General features: G+C 38.3%; 1 pseudogene across 1 annotated transcript; it reads right to left on the bottom strand.

Annotated features, from left to right (window-relative positions):
• Positions 1-14,822: 14,822 nt before the first annotated feature.
• Positions 14,823-16,168, bottom strand: LOC147393206 (putative CCR4-associated factor 1 homolog 7 pseudogene; annotated as a pseudogene). Its single transcript, XR_015181994.1, has 2 exons — positions 15,932-16,168; positions 14,823-15,811 (listed from the first exon to the last, which is right to left on the bottom strand). The product of XR_015181994.1 is annotated as a putative CCR4-associated factor 1 homolog 7 pseudogene (transcript).
• Positions 16,169-17,509: the final 1,341 nt, after the last annotated feature.

Raw genomic sequence — 17,509 nt, 5'->3', positions numbered from 1 at the left:
TGATTGGAATTTAGAAATTGACTCTTCGATTTAAGCATAAGGTAAGTTGGGATTATACCACATCGTCCAGTACTCCTACAAATATATCAACAAGGTTATTATTTCCTCATTTGTGGAGAGGTGGCAACCTGAAACTTATATGTAGCACCTTCCACTTTGGGAGATGACCATCACCATCAATGATGTCAAACAGATATTAAATCTCTCGATGGTAAACAAATCGGCAACACCGCCGCTCATTCCAATTATGGATGATGTAAGTTTGGTCATGGATGCATTAGGACTTGGATCTATTACATCAATTAACATGGAGTGTTCGCCAGCCCAATTGGGTAAAACATTCCAGGGTGCCTCAATAGAAAAAAAAAGATTGTTGTGCAAGGGGATACCCTCCTACATTTATTAGGATGCACCCTACTCGCTAACAAGACTAGAACAAAGGGATCCATAATGTACCTTCAGTTTTTGATGGACCAAGATGACATCAGCAGATATGCTTGGGAAATAGGTGTACTTGCATTCTTGTACCTCTAGCGGACACTTCATGGTGGAGAAAGCCCCACCAAACTTGGACGATGGAGAAAAATTGTCTCGTCACTGAAATCCAAAAGCACAAACTGGAAATGCACAGAAAATTCTAGTGCTCCTATGGGGATGCTTGACATGTTGAAGTTGTAAGATGTGAGTTATGATAATAGTAATTAGTACTTATCATGTTTATTAAATTATAGTCGTCTACATTGTTAAACTACTTTTATTGTAGGTTTAGTGGTACCCCAATCTAGGTAGTAAGGAGCAGCATCCCTTACCTGAGGTTGCACTGTACTTTGGTTGTCTTTGATTCTTTGACGTGTCGTTGTACCCTAGCACCCCTACTGGCTTCTTTAACAGTTTAGACTCATTAAATATATCCCATCCACCCCACTTGCACCAATCCATGCAAGACGAGGATCCATGAGCAATGCCTACATGATGTTTTACTAGGTCCTGGACCAATACTGGGAAAATTGGGAAAACCATTTATTATCTCGCAGAGAACATGGACACCCAGTCGTCAACCGTTGGGATTGTGTAACAATAAGTAGAAATCTATCATGATTCTACAGCACCATGCATAGATGGTTCAACACAAGGCATGAAGACCTAGGTAAGATCCACAAGTTGGGTTTAAAGAATAAGTAATTTAAGTGCCACTTAGCTAAATGGTAAGACATGATTCTCACATCCTAGGTTCAAACCCCTTTGAACCCATATTTCTTGGTTAAAATATTACCTATCCTAATTATCTAATCTGATTTTGCATTGTTGATATGTTTTTTATTTTAACTTATGGATTGGACCTAAGTACTCTTATAGCTCCCTCCAATTGAGGTAGCCGATGAGGATGCAAATTAGAATACGAAAAGGGGTCGAGGTAGAAGAAAGGAAAGAAGACGTTGAGGCTTGAGAGCCATTTATGTTCTTTTTAAGCATAAACTTAGTGTTCATGTGGACGAGGACTGCAAGTTTGGGTTTATGTTGATGGAGCATGTGAAACTTCACTATTCAATGATAATTATAAAAAAATAAAAAATAAAACTGTTGAAAAAATGTCTTAAAATTATGGGAATTGATAAGGACTTCCTTTATTGTAGGATGACCAGTTGAAGTGAGTACAAGAAGCAATACACTTAGAGCCTGCAAAGTAGGCTATAAACGACCATGGAAATTCCAACACCTAGTCCAAGGGTTGCTAGGAAATCCCAGTAACCAAGAAAAAAAATCAAATGAAGCCATCATTTAGTAGGTCAACATGGAAGTTTATGACAAAGAACTAGTAGGTTCCTATCGAATAATTTCAATCAGATAAGGTAGGATACCAAGTCACATTGAAAATTATTGGAAAATAGTAGATAGTAGTAGATAGTAGTAGTCTAATTTTGTCATTTCTATGTTTCTTTTTCTGTGTAAGGACATTTATGTCCATTCCCCTATGTAAGGGCATTTTTGTCCATTCACCTTTTTTATTATTATATATATCTACCAAGCTCTTAATTAGAGACTTGACAATTCTACAATTCTTCTTGGTATCAGAGCCATTAGAATTCCTCTCTTGGTTCTCCTTCGATCTCCTTCATATTTTTTTATCACATGCTGCGATAACTCTCTGCGATGTGTTTCACGCCTTATTTTGTTCATCGTTAGCCTATTGGCTGGACTGTTGGGTCCCTTTTTTTATCTGCGATAACAGCACTGCAGCCTGTGGAGGCGTGCGACAGCACTTAGGGTGCCTTTAGAGACCTACGATATCGGTTCGGATATTATCGGATATCCGACATTTTTTTCAGATTCGAATTCGGATATAGCACTAGTGTTGTGTGTGATCAACGACAGCAACTACGACTTCCTGGCTTTGATTCTCGATAGTTAGAACGCAGACGAACCAGCCATAACCACCGTCTTCTCTGGTCGGTAATCATTCAGGATTTTTTATCGGTTCGGATATTATCGGATATCCGATATTTTTTTTTTCGATTCGAATTCGGATATAGCACTAGTGCTGTGTGTGATCAACGACAGCAACTACGACTTCCTGGCTTTGATTCTCGACAGTTAAAACGCAGACGAACCAGCCATAACCACCGTCTTCTCCGATCGGCGATCGTTCAGATTTTTTATCGGTTCGGATATTATCGGATATCCGATATTTTTTTTTGGATTCGAATTTGGATACAGCACTATCCGATCGGATAGCTATCCGTTGACAATCCTAGGTGACCCTCCTTATTTTCGACTGTACGAGATCTCCCTTCAATCCACAAGTTACGTCACTTCTTGTTTAGTATAAACCATGACATCTACTCACGAGATAAAGGACTCCCACACTGCTCTTAGGGAAAATTCTTCTGCACAACGGATTACTACTGCTCTGTTAGATGGTCAAAACTTTCAGTCCTGGTCTCGGTCTGTGCGACTTTATTTGGGTAGTAGAGGCAAATCTGGTTGGTTATTGGGCACCATCCCTAAGCCACCCCCCACTGATCCCAAATTTGAACAATGAGAAATCCATAACTTTCTTGGATGGTTATTTAACTCTATGGAACAGCGCATCTATACCATGTTCATGTACCATGAGACTGTCTCTTCTTTGTGGTCGACCCTCACTCAGACATATGCGCATGCTATGAATGACTCGAGGATTTATGAGCTGTATCGAAATATTGCTCAAGCTACCCAAGGCATTCAGAGTGTGGCAGATTACTTTGGTTTCCTTTAGTCTCGTTGGGAGGAGCTCTCGCACTATAAGTCTATGGCTGAGTTGTCTGCAGAAGCAGCTGGGTATGTGGTTAAGCGGATTGGTCGACATCAGACATACCAATTCCTCATGGGTCTACGTCCTGAGTTTGAAGTACTTCGGACACAGATTCTTAACACTACTCCTTTACCATCATTATTTGAGACATTTGCGATCATTGATAGTGATGAGCGTCGTCGCCGTGTAGCTTCTTCTCAGACTCAAGTCCCTAGGATTATCTCTGCCCCAGCTACAGATCAGATGGCTCTAGCAGCCAATGCAAGGTTCTCTGATTCTCGTACTCAAGGACATGGCAGTCGAGCCCCTGGAGGCCGTGAACGTGGTAAAGGGAGTGGCCTTACTTGCCATTGTGGGAAGGTTTGAGATCTTCTGTGGGACAACCTTCTGTGGGACAGCCTTCTCCTCGTGTTGCTACTGTAGAGTCTGCATCAGTTTCTCAAGCGACTCTTGACACCATCGATTTGCAACATCTCCAGACTTAGATTGTAGCCATTGTACGGAATCAGATCCAGGCTCACTCCCTCATCCTCGACTGTTGCGTCAGTTATTACACCTCAAGGTACATCCTCTGCACTTCATGCTACTCAATCTGGCTCTGCTCCACTGACATAGGTAATTGATTCTGGCGCCTCTAATCACATGACTGGTGAGTCTAGTCACTTTACATCCTCTATTTTCCCTACTACTCATAGGGAGGTTCGTCTTGTTGATGGGTCCCTCACACCTATCCACAGCAAAGGTACTATCTCATTATCGTCAAATTTTTATCTTGACTCCGTGCTTTATGTCCCTCACCTATCTCTTAACCTTTTATCTGTGAGTAGCATTACTAAATCTTTAAATTGTTCTATAACATTTTTTCCTACTCACTGTATTTTTCAAGACCTGACTTCGAGGAGGATTTTTGACAAGGGGTATAAGAAGGATGGATTGTATATATTTGGATCTCAATCGATTGCGGCTCCAACTTCTGTGCTTCCATCGTCTGGGAGCCACACTTTTTCATCTCAGTCTTTAGATTTATGGCATGCTCGCTTAGGACATGCTAATTTTCAGCACTTGTGTTATTTATTTCCTGCTTTAAAAACTTCTTGTAATGGGCACAAATTTCAGTGTTCTGTGTGTGAACTCTCTAAACACAATCGTACCTCGTATATTCCTCGTATGCATCAGTTTAATGCAATATTTGATTTAGTTCATTCTGATGTTTTGGGGCCTTCCCCTGTTACTGCATTTAATGGTCATAGATACTATGTTACATTTATAGATGATTATTCTCGTTGCACTTGGGTTTATTTGATGCGTTCTCGTTCTGAGGTGCTTCCTATTTTTGTTAATTTTCTTAAGATGATTCAAACTCAGTACAACATCACTGTTAAATCTCTCAGGTCAGATAATGGGGGGGAATATATTTCGGATGGGATTCGTTCCCATCTTCATGAGAATGGTATGCTCCATCAGTTGACATGTCCATACACTCCTGAGCAGAATGGGGTGGCAGAACGTAAGAATCGTCATCTCATGAATACAGTCAGGTGTCTTCTTCGAGGCATGCATGTTCCTAAGGCATATTGGAATATAGCAGTTCTAACTGCGGGTTTTCTTATTAACCGCGTTCCGAGTCGTACCTTAGGAGGACAGGTACCTGTTCATGTTCTTCAACCCGACCGCACTCTCTTCCCCATTACTCCTAGAATCTTTGGGTGCACATGCTTTGTTCAAGATAGGACTCCCACTTGTACTAAATTAGATGATAAAGCCATTCGGTGCGTCTTCTTGGGTTATTCTACTATGTCCAAGGGGTATCGGTGTTATAATCCAGTTTCTCATCGTGTCATACATTCTCTTGATGTTACATTCTTTGAAAATATTCCATATTTTCGTACTACTTCTACTTTGCAGGAACCTTTTTCTTCGCAGGACCCATCACCTATAGTGCTACCCTCTCCGATCTTTCCTTCACCTCGGTCGAAGTTTCAGGTCTACACTCGTCGCCCTCGTCCATCTCCACCTTTGCCAACCTCCTCCTTGGACTCAGGTATATCATCTCCTACTCTTACACCTATACCTGCTCTTATTCCTTTTGTTTCTGACTCTCACTTACCTATTGCTCTTCACAAAGGTAAACGAGGGTGTGTTACTGATCATCCCATTGCCTAGTTTGTCTCCTATCAGGGTCTTTCTCCTTCTTATCAGGCCTACCTTGCTCTTATTGATTCTATTCGAGTTCCTCGGTCTGTATCAGAGGCTTTGCAAGATCCTCAGTAGACTAGAGCTATGACTGTTGAGATGGATGCTTTGCAGAAAAATAATACCTGGGAACTTGTTATCCTTCCATCTGGGGAGCGAACCGTTGGTTGTAAATGGGTCTTTACGGTGAAATACCTCGCAGATGGCATTGTTGATCTGTATAAGGCGCGACTAGTTGCTAAGGGATTTACGCAGACTCCAGGGAAGGATTTTAGTGCCACATTTGCTCTTGTTGCCAAACTTTCCACTATTCGTCTTCTTATCTCTTTAGCTGCTTGTCACTCATGGCCTCTTCATCAACTCGATGTAAAAAACGCTTTCTTGAACGGTGATTTGACTGAAGTTATATATATGGACCCCCCTCCTGGGTTTCGTCTTCAGGGGGAATATTGTAGGAAGGTATGCCGCCTTCTCAAATCTCTGTATGGTCTGAAACAGTCCCCGCGAGCCTGGTTTCAGCGTTTTTCAGAAGTTATTTTATCTATGGAGTTTACCAGATGCCACTCAGATCATACTTGTTTTGTTCATCGAGGATTGGATGGTCGATGTGCCATTGTTCTAGTATATGTAGATGATATTATCTTGACAGGAGATGATGACCAGTGGATTGACAGGGTGAAGATGATCTTGGGTCGTGTTTTTGAGGTTAAGGACTTGAGTCCTCTCAAGTACTTCTTGGGGATAGAAGTAGCTCGCTCTCGACGAGGTATTTCACTATCTCAGCGCAAATACACATTGGACCTTCTTCAGGATACTGGTATGCTTGGTTGTCGTCCTGCCTCTTCTCCTATGGATCAGAATCATCGACTTCATATCAAATCTGGTGATCTATTATCTGATCCGGCTTCTTATCAGAGACTTGTAGGTCGTCTGATTTATTTGACTAATACTAGACCGGATTTGACCTTTGCGGTTAGTGTAGTCAGTCAGTTTATGCATGCTCCGCGTACATCTCACCTTGAAGCCGTTCATCGTATTCTTCGCTACTTAAAGTCACGTCCTGGCCTTGGGCTTTTCTACTCATCCACTGCTCAACCACATTTATCATGTTTCACTGATGCTGATTATGCGGGCTCTTTTACAGATAGGAGATCTACCTCTGGTTTCTGTACATTCCATGGAGGTAACCTTATCTCATGGAAAAGTAAGAAACAGAGTGTGGTCTCTCGTTCTTCTGCTGAAGCTGAGTATCGTATTATGGCTCTTGGGACATGTGAGCTTCTCTGGCTTCGATCTTTACTAACAAAATTGGGATTTCCTCTTTCTGGTTCTTCTTCGTTGTTCTGCGACAACAATCTGCTATCATTCTTGCTTCTGACTCAGTTCTTCATGAACGAACTAAGCATATAGAGGTTGATGTTCACTTTCTCAGGGAGAAAGTTCGATCTGGTGCCCTTCAGACAGTCTTTGTATCTTCTTCAGATCAACTCGCCGACATGTTTACAAAGTCTGTTGGTCCTTCTATCTCTAACTCTCATCTTATCAAGCTGGGTTTAGTTGATATATTTGTTCCAGCTTGAGGGGGAGTATTGGAAAATAGTAGATAGTAGTAGTCTAATTTTGTTATTTCTATGTTTCTTTTTCTGTGTAAGGACATTTATCTCCATTCACCTATGTAAGGGCATTTTTGTCCATTCACCTTTTTTATTATTATATATATCTGCCAAGCTCTTAATTAGAGACTTGACAATTCTACAATTCTTCTAAAATTTTTGGTAGCTTCATACTGAATAGAAAGTTCGAAACATAACCAAAATGATACGTTTGTTCGATAAGATCCCACCGAGTATATGTGAAGAGAAACTTACCAAATCAAATTGATATTTCTCTGTAGCTTCCTACTGACCAAAAAGTTTAACACTAAACTTGTATGATACTTATATTCGGTAGAATCCGTCACTTTGATAAATTTTGATAGCTACCTACCGAACAAAAAGTTCAAACAAAGCCAAAATGATCGAGAGAGCAAACCCAAGATTTTTCAACCTTTGGGTAAAGCACATTCAAGTGACCAAACCAGGGATTTTTCAGCATCCAAAAGTTTTTGTACATTCAGGCGGACTGAAGAATGTTCGCTTAGCAGAACCCAAGATTTTAACTCACCCTTGGCTCTCTTTGTGCATGCACAACCCCATGTTCTGTAATTATTCATAATCCATGTCTTGCTTGCCCACCTTTGTCATGAACATCCCTTTGCATATGTCAATTTCCTTCAACCATTTGACCTTCAGTTTTGTTTCTGCTGATTTCATTGAGTTCCATTTTGTTGGAGCTCTACTTCAGCTTTGACTCTCATCCTACCCTTACCAAAAATGGACCCATCTTCCATATCAATGAGTACTTTCATGCATTTTTCAATTATCCAATAATGAAGGCCCATTATGATTAAAGTTAAATTGTGTAAAGACCAAGCCCTCCACCCAAAACACGTAACTAGACCTAATAGAAGATGAAAAGAATTTCCACCACTCCTCAATCTTCTCTAATAGATTAGGGCATTGAAACATAATAGCTAAAACCAGAGAGGATAAGAGAACATGTTAGCATCTCCAAAATCAGGTAAGAGAGACACCTTGTTCAAAGCAGGCTTATTTAGGACTTTTGGAGAGGATTCACAAAAAGGGACTCCCAAGATAAGAACTAGAAATCTATACAGTTGGCAAGTCCAACAATAAAAGAAGCAAAACTAAGTAACTCAGCAAGGATAGAAAATTACAAATGCTTCCAGCCATCCAATGGGATAAGATGTAACTACATGGTTATAAAAATTATAGATTAAAGATGAAGGCGTACAAGTTCAAGAAACCTTCAATATCAAAGAGAAAAGACACTTCTCATATCTTGAAAGATGAAAAATCACAAAAACAGCAGAATCAGACATAGTTTTTTTCCACCTTGTGAAAATGATTTCCCATCCTGTTGGATACAACGGATGGTAATCTCAATTACAAGTAGAAAAGCCAAGCTCCTTGTCCTCGTATACTCAACCACTTGACAAAATGGCAGTCTAGTGTATCTGAGGATCTCTACTAGCTGTAATAATGAGATAAACTAGGTCTTTCTCATGAAAAAGAAACTGTAATGCACAAATACTCAAGACTGTACATTAAGTGCTGATATACTTTATAGATAATAACATACGAAGTATTCCTAAAAATCGTGAATTGAAGTTATATAGAACCCATCTAATGAAATGCAACATACCTTGTCGCACGCAGAATCGCTCCACTTCTAAGGCTCAAACTGGAGATTCTGAACAGAAATTTCATTGGAGGGAAAAAAAAAAGAGGGAACAGAAGAGAAACTCATAATTTAAGCAGACCAAGTTTCTTGCCAAAGCTAATAATGATATGAGAGTCACCCACATTTAGTCAAACAGCCAATTTTCATATTTATAATTTATTTTATTTTATTTTTTATTCCATTTCATTTCAAATAGTAGTCTGTACATTCTCAACACACCTGAATATTTCTCAATTGAGTCATTAAAGAAAGACTCTTTCAATTTCATGAAACAACAAAAAGTAAACCATCCGAACCAGCTTGGTGGCAGATGTCGACCTTCTCCACGTCCAACAGCACGACAAGCTTGTTCAACCCAACATGAAGACTATTGCAGAACTTCATCAAATGCTTGATATCAGAGAGCATTGGGAAGAACATCCTAATTAGATTGAGCTGGTTGGTTAGATCTGCTAAATCGTGAAGCTCCTACTCAGTGAAATTCCTCCTAAATCCCAAATCTCACAAGAACTTGCTTCCATTGTGGATCAAGAAGGCTTCGACTGTAAATTCTTTTTTGAGGACAAGCTGTAAAGCCGAGGGAACTGATGACACAAAGGAGAAGCAACACACCACTAATCCTCCCAGAACCTAATCCTTTCTCCCCTCCCCACTTTGAACCAATCCACTTCCGAAACTCAGGTCAAATCCTCATTACACATTTCCAAATACTACACCCAAATGTAGTCTTCACTACCCATCCATTGGCTTTCTCCCATATTTCGCCTTAATGATCTTTCTCCACAAACTTGATCTCTCCCCCCCAAATCACAACCACCACATCCCTAGAAGCGTCGAATTTGTTATCATAATGCCTTGGATACCTAGACCCCCATTCTTCTTTGGAGCACAAACTACTTTCCACTTAACTAAGTGGAATATTCTATTTCTTTCCTTATTGTTCCACAAAAAGTCTCTTAATATCTTGTCCAATCTCTCCTCTACTCCTCTAGGGATTGAAAATAGGATAAATGGTAAACTGGAATGCTCGAAAGTATACTCTTAATCAAGGTTAATTTTCCTCCCTTTGATATATATCTTGCTTTCCAAGAACTTAACCTTTTATCCATCCTCTCTAACACTAAGTCTCGAACGGCCTTTCTCCTGTAACCTTTTATTATTACTTTGTAGGAACAACGGTTCTTGAGATGTGTCCAACACATCTCCTCATTTTAAGAATAAGGTGTTGCAGTTGGGATTATACCACACCATCTAGTACTCCTACAAGTATATCAACAAGGCTCTTATTTCCACATTTGTGGAGAGGTGGAAACTTGAAACTTATATTCTCCACGTCCCACTTTGGGAGATGACCATCACCATCAATGACGTCAAATAGATATTAGATCTTTCAATGGTAGATAAATCGATAACAATCGCCTCTTATTCCAATTATGTATGATGTGAGTTTGGTCATGGATGCACTAGGACTGTAATGACTTGAAAATCTTAAAATGTATTTCAAGGAAAGAATTTTAGATCCGTGCATTGATTTAAAAGTATAGATTCTTAATTTTTAATATTTGAGAAAAATTAACTTCACCAATAGATTTAGAAGGATCGAGAAACATACTTTAGCCTATAAGCACGCCTAAATCTGAAGTCGATTGAAAAAGTTATCAAATCCTTGAGTTTCGCATTAGATATTTTTCCAATAGGTAAACGACACCATACAGACGTAATTTGAGGAAACCGATCATACCATTAGATTCGTGTCGAAAAATCACCCAAAATAGAGTATAAGTTTGTCCAATTCGACATTTGGAAAAAATAATTGCCAAAATGACAAGTATGTCCCAACTTAAGTTATATAAATATCTAAATTCTATTAGAAAAATCGGATTTTTCTTATTCTCCTCTCCAAACAAATCTCAACAATTTTCCTTCAATATTTGAAACTCAAATCTACACTAAACGAGAACGATCCGAGCTTAGGTGCAAGAAGGAAAGTTGTTCCTCCCGCCGAGGGTTACGCGTGGACGCAAAAAAATCTGATTTTCGCCTGAAGAAAAATTTGGAGATTGGCCGGAGGCGATTTTAAATTTCGTTCAACCGTTAAAAATAACTTGATGTAGGTTGCCTTCCCTTCTACCTTCTAGTTATGCGATAATTTCATAGAAAATCCATATGATTGTTGATAAATCGATCGTTTCATTAAATTTATACATATTTGAACGATTTGAATCATGTTTGCATGCTTATTTATGATTGATTTTAGTTCATTTGATGTAATATAAGCATTTTATAGTTGGTATAATATTTGGATCGATTTTGGTCGAGTTTCGACGAAAAATCAACAATTCGAAAAAGTATTCGAATGTTGAGTTTGATTCTAATTTTTTTTTTTTGTTGCTTCCATATAGTATGTATACCCATTTCCTACCTTATTTCATTAAAAATAATTAAGTATTACTTTAAGTTCTTTAATAAATAAATAAATAGTTCGTTTTCAATTTTGACTTTGAAAAATCATTTTTCAACACTTAGTTAAATTTTCATAGATTTCCAGCTTTTATGTCTTATAGTTTTATCTTTGTTTTCGAGTCTCTCGACTCAACCAAAACCATCGAATGGAATTGGTTGATGCTTTATGGATTTCGAATTACTTTAAAAGTAAAATTACTTTAATAGATATGTAGGAAATTAGATGATAGATTGATCGACTTAATTGATGGATGGATAGAGAGAACGTATATTCTCGACTGATTGATGGGACAGTGCCTCCAGTTCTACGTAGTGGCCATGCCACGTAAAACGTGATTGATAGATAGAGGGATGAGATGGTTGATGGATGGAAATGACAGATAACTGTCACTGGAGGGCACTACCAAACTTTGTTTGTATTTTCGATTAAAAGAAATGATATATTATATACAAAATAAATTATTTTATTTACCAGTAAAGGTTTGTAGAAAACCCATAAAGAGTGACACGTTGCTGTGTATCCGGAAGCGACGAGTCAATCTAGGATAACATTAGATGTCATATGCTCTTCGGTAGTATGGGATACCTTAGAGCATATTACAGCTTATGAAATCCGGGAATTTCTCCTACTTATTTCCTGGGGAACGTTGTGTGTAAAGGCGGTCTCTGTATAGTGTAAAGCTAGGTGGGGTTCACATGCATTGCCTCTTGATAAGCTTCGACGCGAGGGGTTTCCTAGGCTAGTTAGTGATCACTTTTAGTCTGTAGTCGTCAAACGGTCGACCTCACCGTTAGTTGAACTCAGTATTGGGTTCTTGGTCAACGGCCAGTCTAAGCCGGATAAATGGTCATCCAAACGTGGTATGCTAGACCGGCCACAAAATCAGATCTATAACGATGGGATTCCACATCAAAGGTTAAGTTTGGAATATCGTATTGCCATAGCCGAGGCGGTTATATCGGCGTGTTCCTCTGCTCTCTTATCGATTACACAGCCGTATTCTTATTATGTATCTTTTTCTTATTTTGTAATGATTGATAGATGTTTTCATTTAAAGGATGCATATGTTACTTCAAATGATTGAAAATGATAGATTGAAAGTTATTATAACTGTTTACTGAGTATGCTTAAACATTTATCGTATGTTACATTATGAAAACTTGCATTATTTAATTGTTCTGATGATTACTCTTGCATGTATGACTCGCTGTTAGAACGACGTTCATCCTGCTGAGTAACATTCCCCTATTACTCACCCTATCCTTCCCCTTTCAGATTATTCAACTATTAAAGAGCCGTTCTTTGAGGAGTCTTTTGAGGAGGTCTTCGAGGAAGAACGAATTGATGTCTTGCCACCACCGTGTCTTTGAGGATTAGTAGGGAATCCTAGTGGTTTTTGTTTGTAGATAAGAAATATGTTAGTTTAGAAATTTTTGTAACCTGATGAATTATGAGATTTAGGATCTTGACTTATATCAGTGTTTGTCGATTTCTTCCGCTTACTCTAGACTCTCATATAGATGTTAGTCAAATGTTTATTCCGCTGCGTATATTTTCTTTTCATAAATATTATTATTTGTGAATATTCTATCAAGCTGTGTGATTGACTATCTCACACCTCGAGATTCTGACTAATGAATCATAAGGATTCGTGTTGGGATTTCGGGGCGTGACAAGGACTACAAAGAAATGTAGTTGAGGAACATGGATCCATTACATCCGTTAGTATAGAGTGGCTGCCAACTTGATTGAGTAAAACATCCTGGGGTGCCTCAATGGAACAAAAACATTGACGTGTAAGGGGATACCTCCTACATTTAATAGGGAGCACCTAACTCACTAATAAGATTGGAACAAAAGTATCAGTAATGTACCTTCAGTTATTAATGAACCAAGATGACGTCAGCGGATATGCTTGGGGAACTGGCGTACTCACATTCCGGTACCACCAACTGAGATACACCTCAAGAGCAAGTGATAAACAGATTGCAGGGTTTCTTACCCTCTTAGAAGTCTATCTCTCACCTCTAAATTATTTAGTTTAAATAACATTATAGTTCTCTAAGATTTTTTATCAATACTATCATTGTACAAGTGTGGATATACGAGCACTTCATGGTGGAGAGAGCCCCTCCAGGCTTGGAGGGTGGAGAAAAATTGCCTCGTGACATGTACTGAAATCCAAAAGCACAAGCTAGAAATGCACAGGAAATTCTAGTGGTCTTACAGAGATGCTTGACATGTTGAAGTTGCAAGATGTAAGTTATGATAATAGCAATTATTATTTATCATGTTTATTAAATCATAAATTTGACATTGTTGAACCACTTTTATTGCAGGTTTAGTGGTACTCCAATCTAGGTAGTAGGGAGCAGCAGCCCTTACCTGAGGTTACATTTTACCTTGTTGTCTTTGATTTTTTGACGCGGTTGAACCCTATCACCCCACAACCATGTTCTTTAACAGTTTGGACTTTGGAGGCATTAAATCCATCCTTTCAACCCCACTTGCACCGATCCATGCAAGACGAGGATCCACGACCAACACCTACAAGGTGTTTTACTAAGTCATGGACCAATATTGAGAAAATTGGGAAAACCATGTATTATCTCACAAAGAACATAGGAACCCAGTCGCCAACCCTTGAGATTGTGCAACAGTAAGTAGATATCTATTATGATTCCACAGCATTATGCGTAGATGGTTTACAATCCAGTATGACAGTCTGGGTATGATCCACACATTGGGGATAAGGGAACACATTTACACCTCCAAAATCAGGTAAGAGAGCTGCCTACCTCGTTCAAAGCAAGCTTAGATAGCGCTTTCTGAGAGGATTCACAAAAAGGGACTCCTAGGATAAGAACTAGAAATCTATAAAGTTGGCAAGTCCAACAATAAAAGAAGCAAAACTAAGAAGGTAAGCAAGGATAGAAACGAACAAATGGTTCCAGCCATCCAATGGGATAAGATGTAATTTACATGATTATATAAATTATAGATTAAAGATGAAGATGAAGACATACAAGTTTTCTAGATTACAACCACTTGTGAAATATAAATTATAGATTAATTACATAGTTGTTTTCCACCTTGGGAAAATGATATCCTATCCTGTCGAATACAACCGATGGTAATCTCAATTACAAGTAGAAAAGCCAAGATCCTTGTCCTCGTACACCCAAACACTTGACAAAATGGTGTTCTAGTGACAAAATGGCAGTCTGGCATATCTGCGAATCTCTACTAGATGTAACAATGAGATAAACTAGGTCTTTCTTATGAAACAAAAACAGCAACGCAGAGATACTCAAGACTGTACATTTAGTGCTGATATACTTGGGATTCTAAAAAAACGTGAATTGAAGTTATGGAGACCCCATGTAACAAAATGCATCATACCTTGTCGCATGGAGAAGCCTCCAATTCTAAGGCTCAAACTGGAAATTCTGCACAGAAATTTCACAGGAGGGAAAAAAAAAACAAAAAAGAGGGAGCAGAAGAGAAAACTCATAATTTAAGCAGACAAGTTTCTTGCCAAAGGTAATAAAGAGATGACAGTCACCCACATTTAGTCAAACAGCCAATTTTCAAATTTTCCATTTATTTTATTTTTTTTTATTTCATTTCATTTCATTTCAAATAGTATTCTGTCCATTCTCAACACCCAGACCATACAACACACCTGAATATTTCTCAGTTGAGCCATTAAAGAAAGACTCTTTCAATTTCATGAAACAACAAGAAGTGAGCAAACTATCAGAACCAGCTTGGTGGCAAATGCCAACCCTCTCCACTCCCAACAGTTCAGCAAGCTTGTTCAACCCACCATGAAGACTATTGCAGAACTTCATCAGGTGCTTGATATCGTAAAGCGTCGGAAAGAACATCTTAATCAGATCGAAGAACCCCACCTGTGTCTCAGGTAAGTTCTGGCAAGTGAGGAGCTTAACCAAGTATCCAAAATCATACCCACTATGGAACGTAACCCAATGCACATTCTCGTTCAACACAATCCCCGACGACATTAAAAGCTCGCTGAACCACTTTGCATCGATGCCCTCTTCGTTGTTCTTCTTGAAATCAATCCCACTCTGGCGTAGCAGCTCAATTGAGTCATTTGCGAACACGTCTTCGTTAACATTGAACTCGCGGAAATTGAATTGCCAGACGCAATACTTATCCGTGCCACAAGTGGGCAGATTTCCATTTTCATCAGAGAAAGTAAGTCCTATTTGGATCAGTTTCAACATATCGACATTGGCCTTCAAGGTTTGATAGTTAAAATCAGAACTGGTCTTGAAATTTCCAACAGGACGGAGAACAATCCCTGGGAATTCAGTATCCATAGCTATATAAGGAAAATCATCAACGATCTCACGCATTCTAGCGAATTCTTCTACAAGATTACCATTCCAAACATCTCTGATGTTAATCGAATCCCCTTTCGAAAGAACCGACATTATCGAAGAATCAATCAAAGTTGTCTAACAATAATCTCCTCAAAACAGATCTGTAAACAAATCATTAACAATCCGAACCGAAAACCCTAACCAGATCTGAAAAAGAAATAAAAAACACGGTCAATCGAACGATAAATCAAGATCAAAACCTAGAAACTCCTCAGAATCGAAAAATCTAGACGAATGAATTAAAGAGACGCAGATCCGAAATCTAACCTGGAAATGCTTTGAGATTTCTGGTTCTGATACGAAGATCTTGAATTCGAGATGACTGGTCTGTTTATTCGAGAATAATGGAAACGAAGAAATAGGAGAGAAAAAGGTTTTCTAGGGTTTCTTCGGGGGTTTCATTTTTATAGATTTCATTTTTTTTCTTTTTAATTTTAAGTCGGTGTGAGAGAGAGAGAGAGAGAGAGAAAGTGGTGAATATTTAGGGCTTTGTTGACAATGGGAGAAGAGAGAGAGAGAGAGAGGATGATTAAAGTAAGATCAAAGGTTGGTGATGTAGACGGACCTCCACGTATTGCTGAATATTTGCGATGAGCTTTGCTACAGTGACTTACAATAACACTGTGTAGAAACACCACAGACTGTCCTTGAATGTATTTTGTATCTCGAGGAAAAACATCAATGGTCTTCTGCACTGTACTACTTCGAGTGCTATTTGAAGTCATTTTTTAGCATCTTTTATCTGAGATGTTCGCCTGTGTTTTCGGTTACCGATTTTATTCGCTTGACTTCGGTCTTCTGTTAAAGACTAAACAATAAACAAAGTGCCTTTGGTCGATTTCAATAAAATAAAATATAAACTTAGATAATGTTTGAAAACTCGATTAGTGTTTGTCATCGTATTCAGGTAAGCTTTTTTTATGCTGGAAAGCTCTGTTTTAATCAGATTTTTTATATTTGTTTTAGATTTATGAATATTGAAAATGACTTATTCTTTGAGAAGTATCTCAAACCAGCTTTCAACTTCCAGTGCTTTTGAGAATCCTTCCATTGTCAAGATATGTTTGTGTTTTTATGTTTTTGACCTTGATTTTTATTCTCATGATATCAATGCCTCTCTATAAAGAAAAATTATAATTCTCATACCAACTACTCTAAACTTTTTAATCTTTCTTTCCATGTGTTTTTAACCTTAAATGTTTTTAATCTAGTTTTGCTCCTAACCTTCACTTTAGTGATCATTGATCACTAATTGCTAATCTAATTGAACAAATGATCATCAATCAATAATTATTGATCAGACCCTTTGTGTTATTTTTTTAAATAAACATATATAATAAAATGATATAATCATTAATCATAATTTTTTGATATGTTGTATCAAATGATCACAGGACATACTTGTGTTACATCTATATAATAAAATACAATTGTAGGGCCCACTCTAATTGTAGTTGTAGGGGGACAAACATCATCTCCAACTACAATTTTGGAGTGGGGTCCATTCTACCCAACTCATTTATCTTTAACCCTTTCAATTTTATTGTCTTTACTTTCCTCATCTCTCCTCATTTTCAATAATATCCCTCCAATTTTATTATCTTTACTTTTTCACCATTTTCAAACTAGATTACTTTTCTTTTTTACCCCCTATATCCCAAAGAGAATGCTTATATTGTAGATACAGCCAACTCTAGTCCATATAATAAAATAAAATAGTGAGTCTCACTCTACTGCAGTTTTGTTGGGGAAGGGGGAGGGGGGGATGTACACTCAAGTTGCAATGGAGTAGGGTCCACACTATCCCAATTTATTGTATTTCCTTTCTTCCCCCTCATTTTAATA

This window comes from Akebia trifoliata, chromosome 10, assembly GCF_017979445.1.
Source record: "Akebia trifoliata isolate Shusen 1 chromosome 10, ASM1797944v1, whole genome shotgun sequence".
NCBI lineage: Eukaryota > Viridiplantae > Streptophyta > Magnoliopsida > Ranunculales > Lardizabalaceae > Akebia > Akebia trifoliata.
The sequence above is the reverse complement of the archived record's forward strand: the minus strand, read 5'-3'. Positions and strand labels throughout refer to the sequence as shown.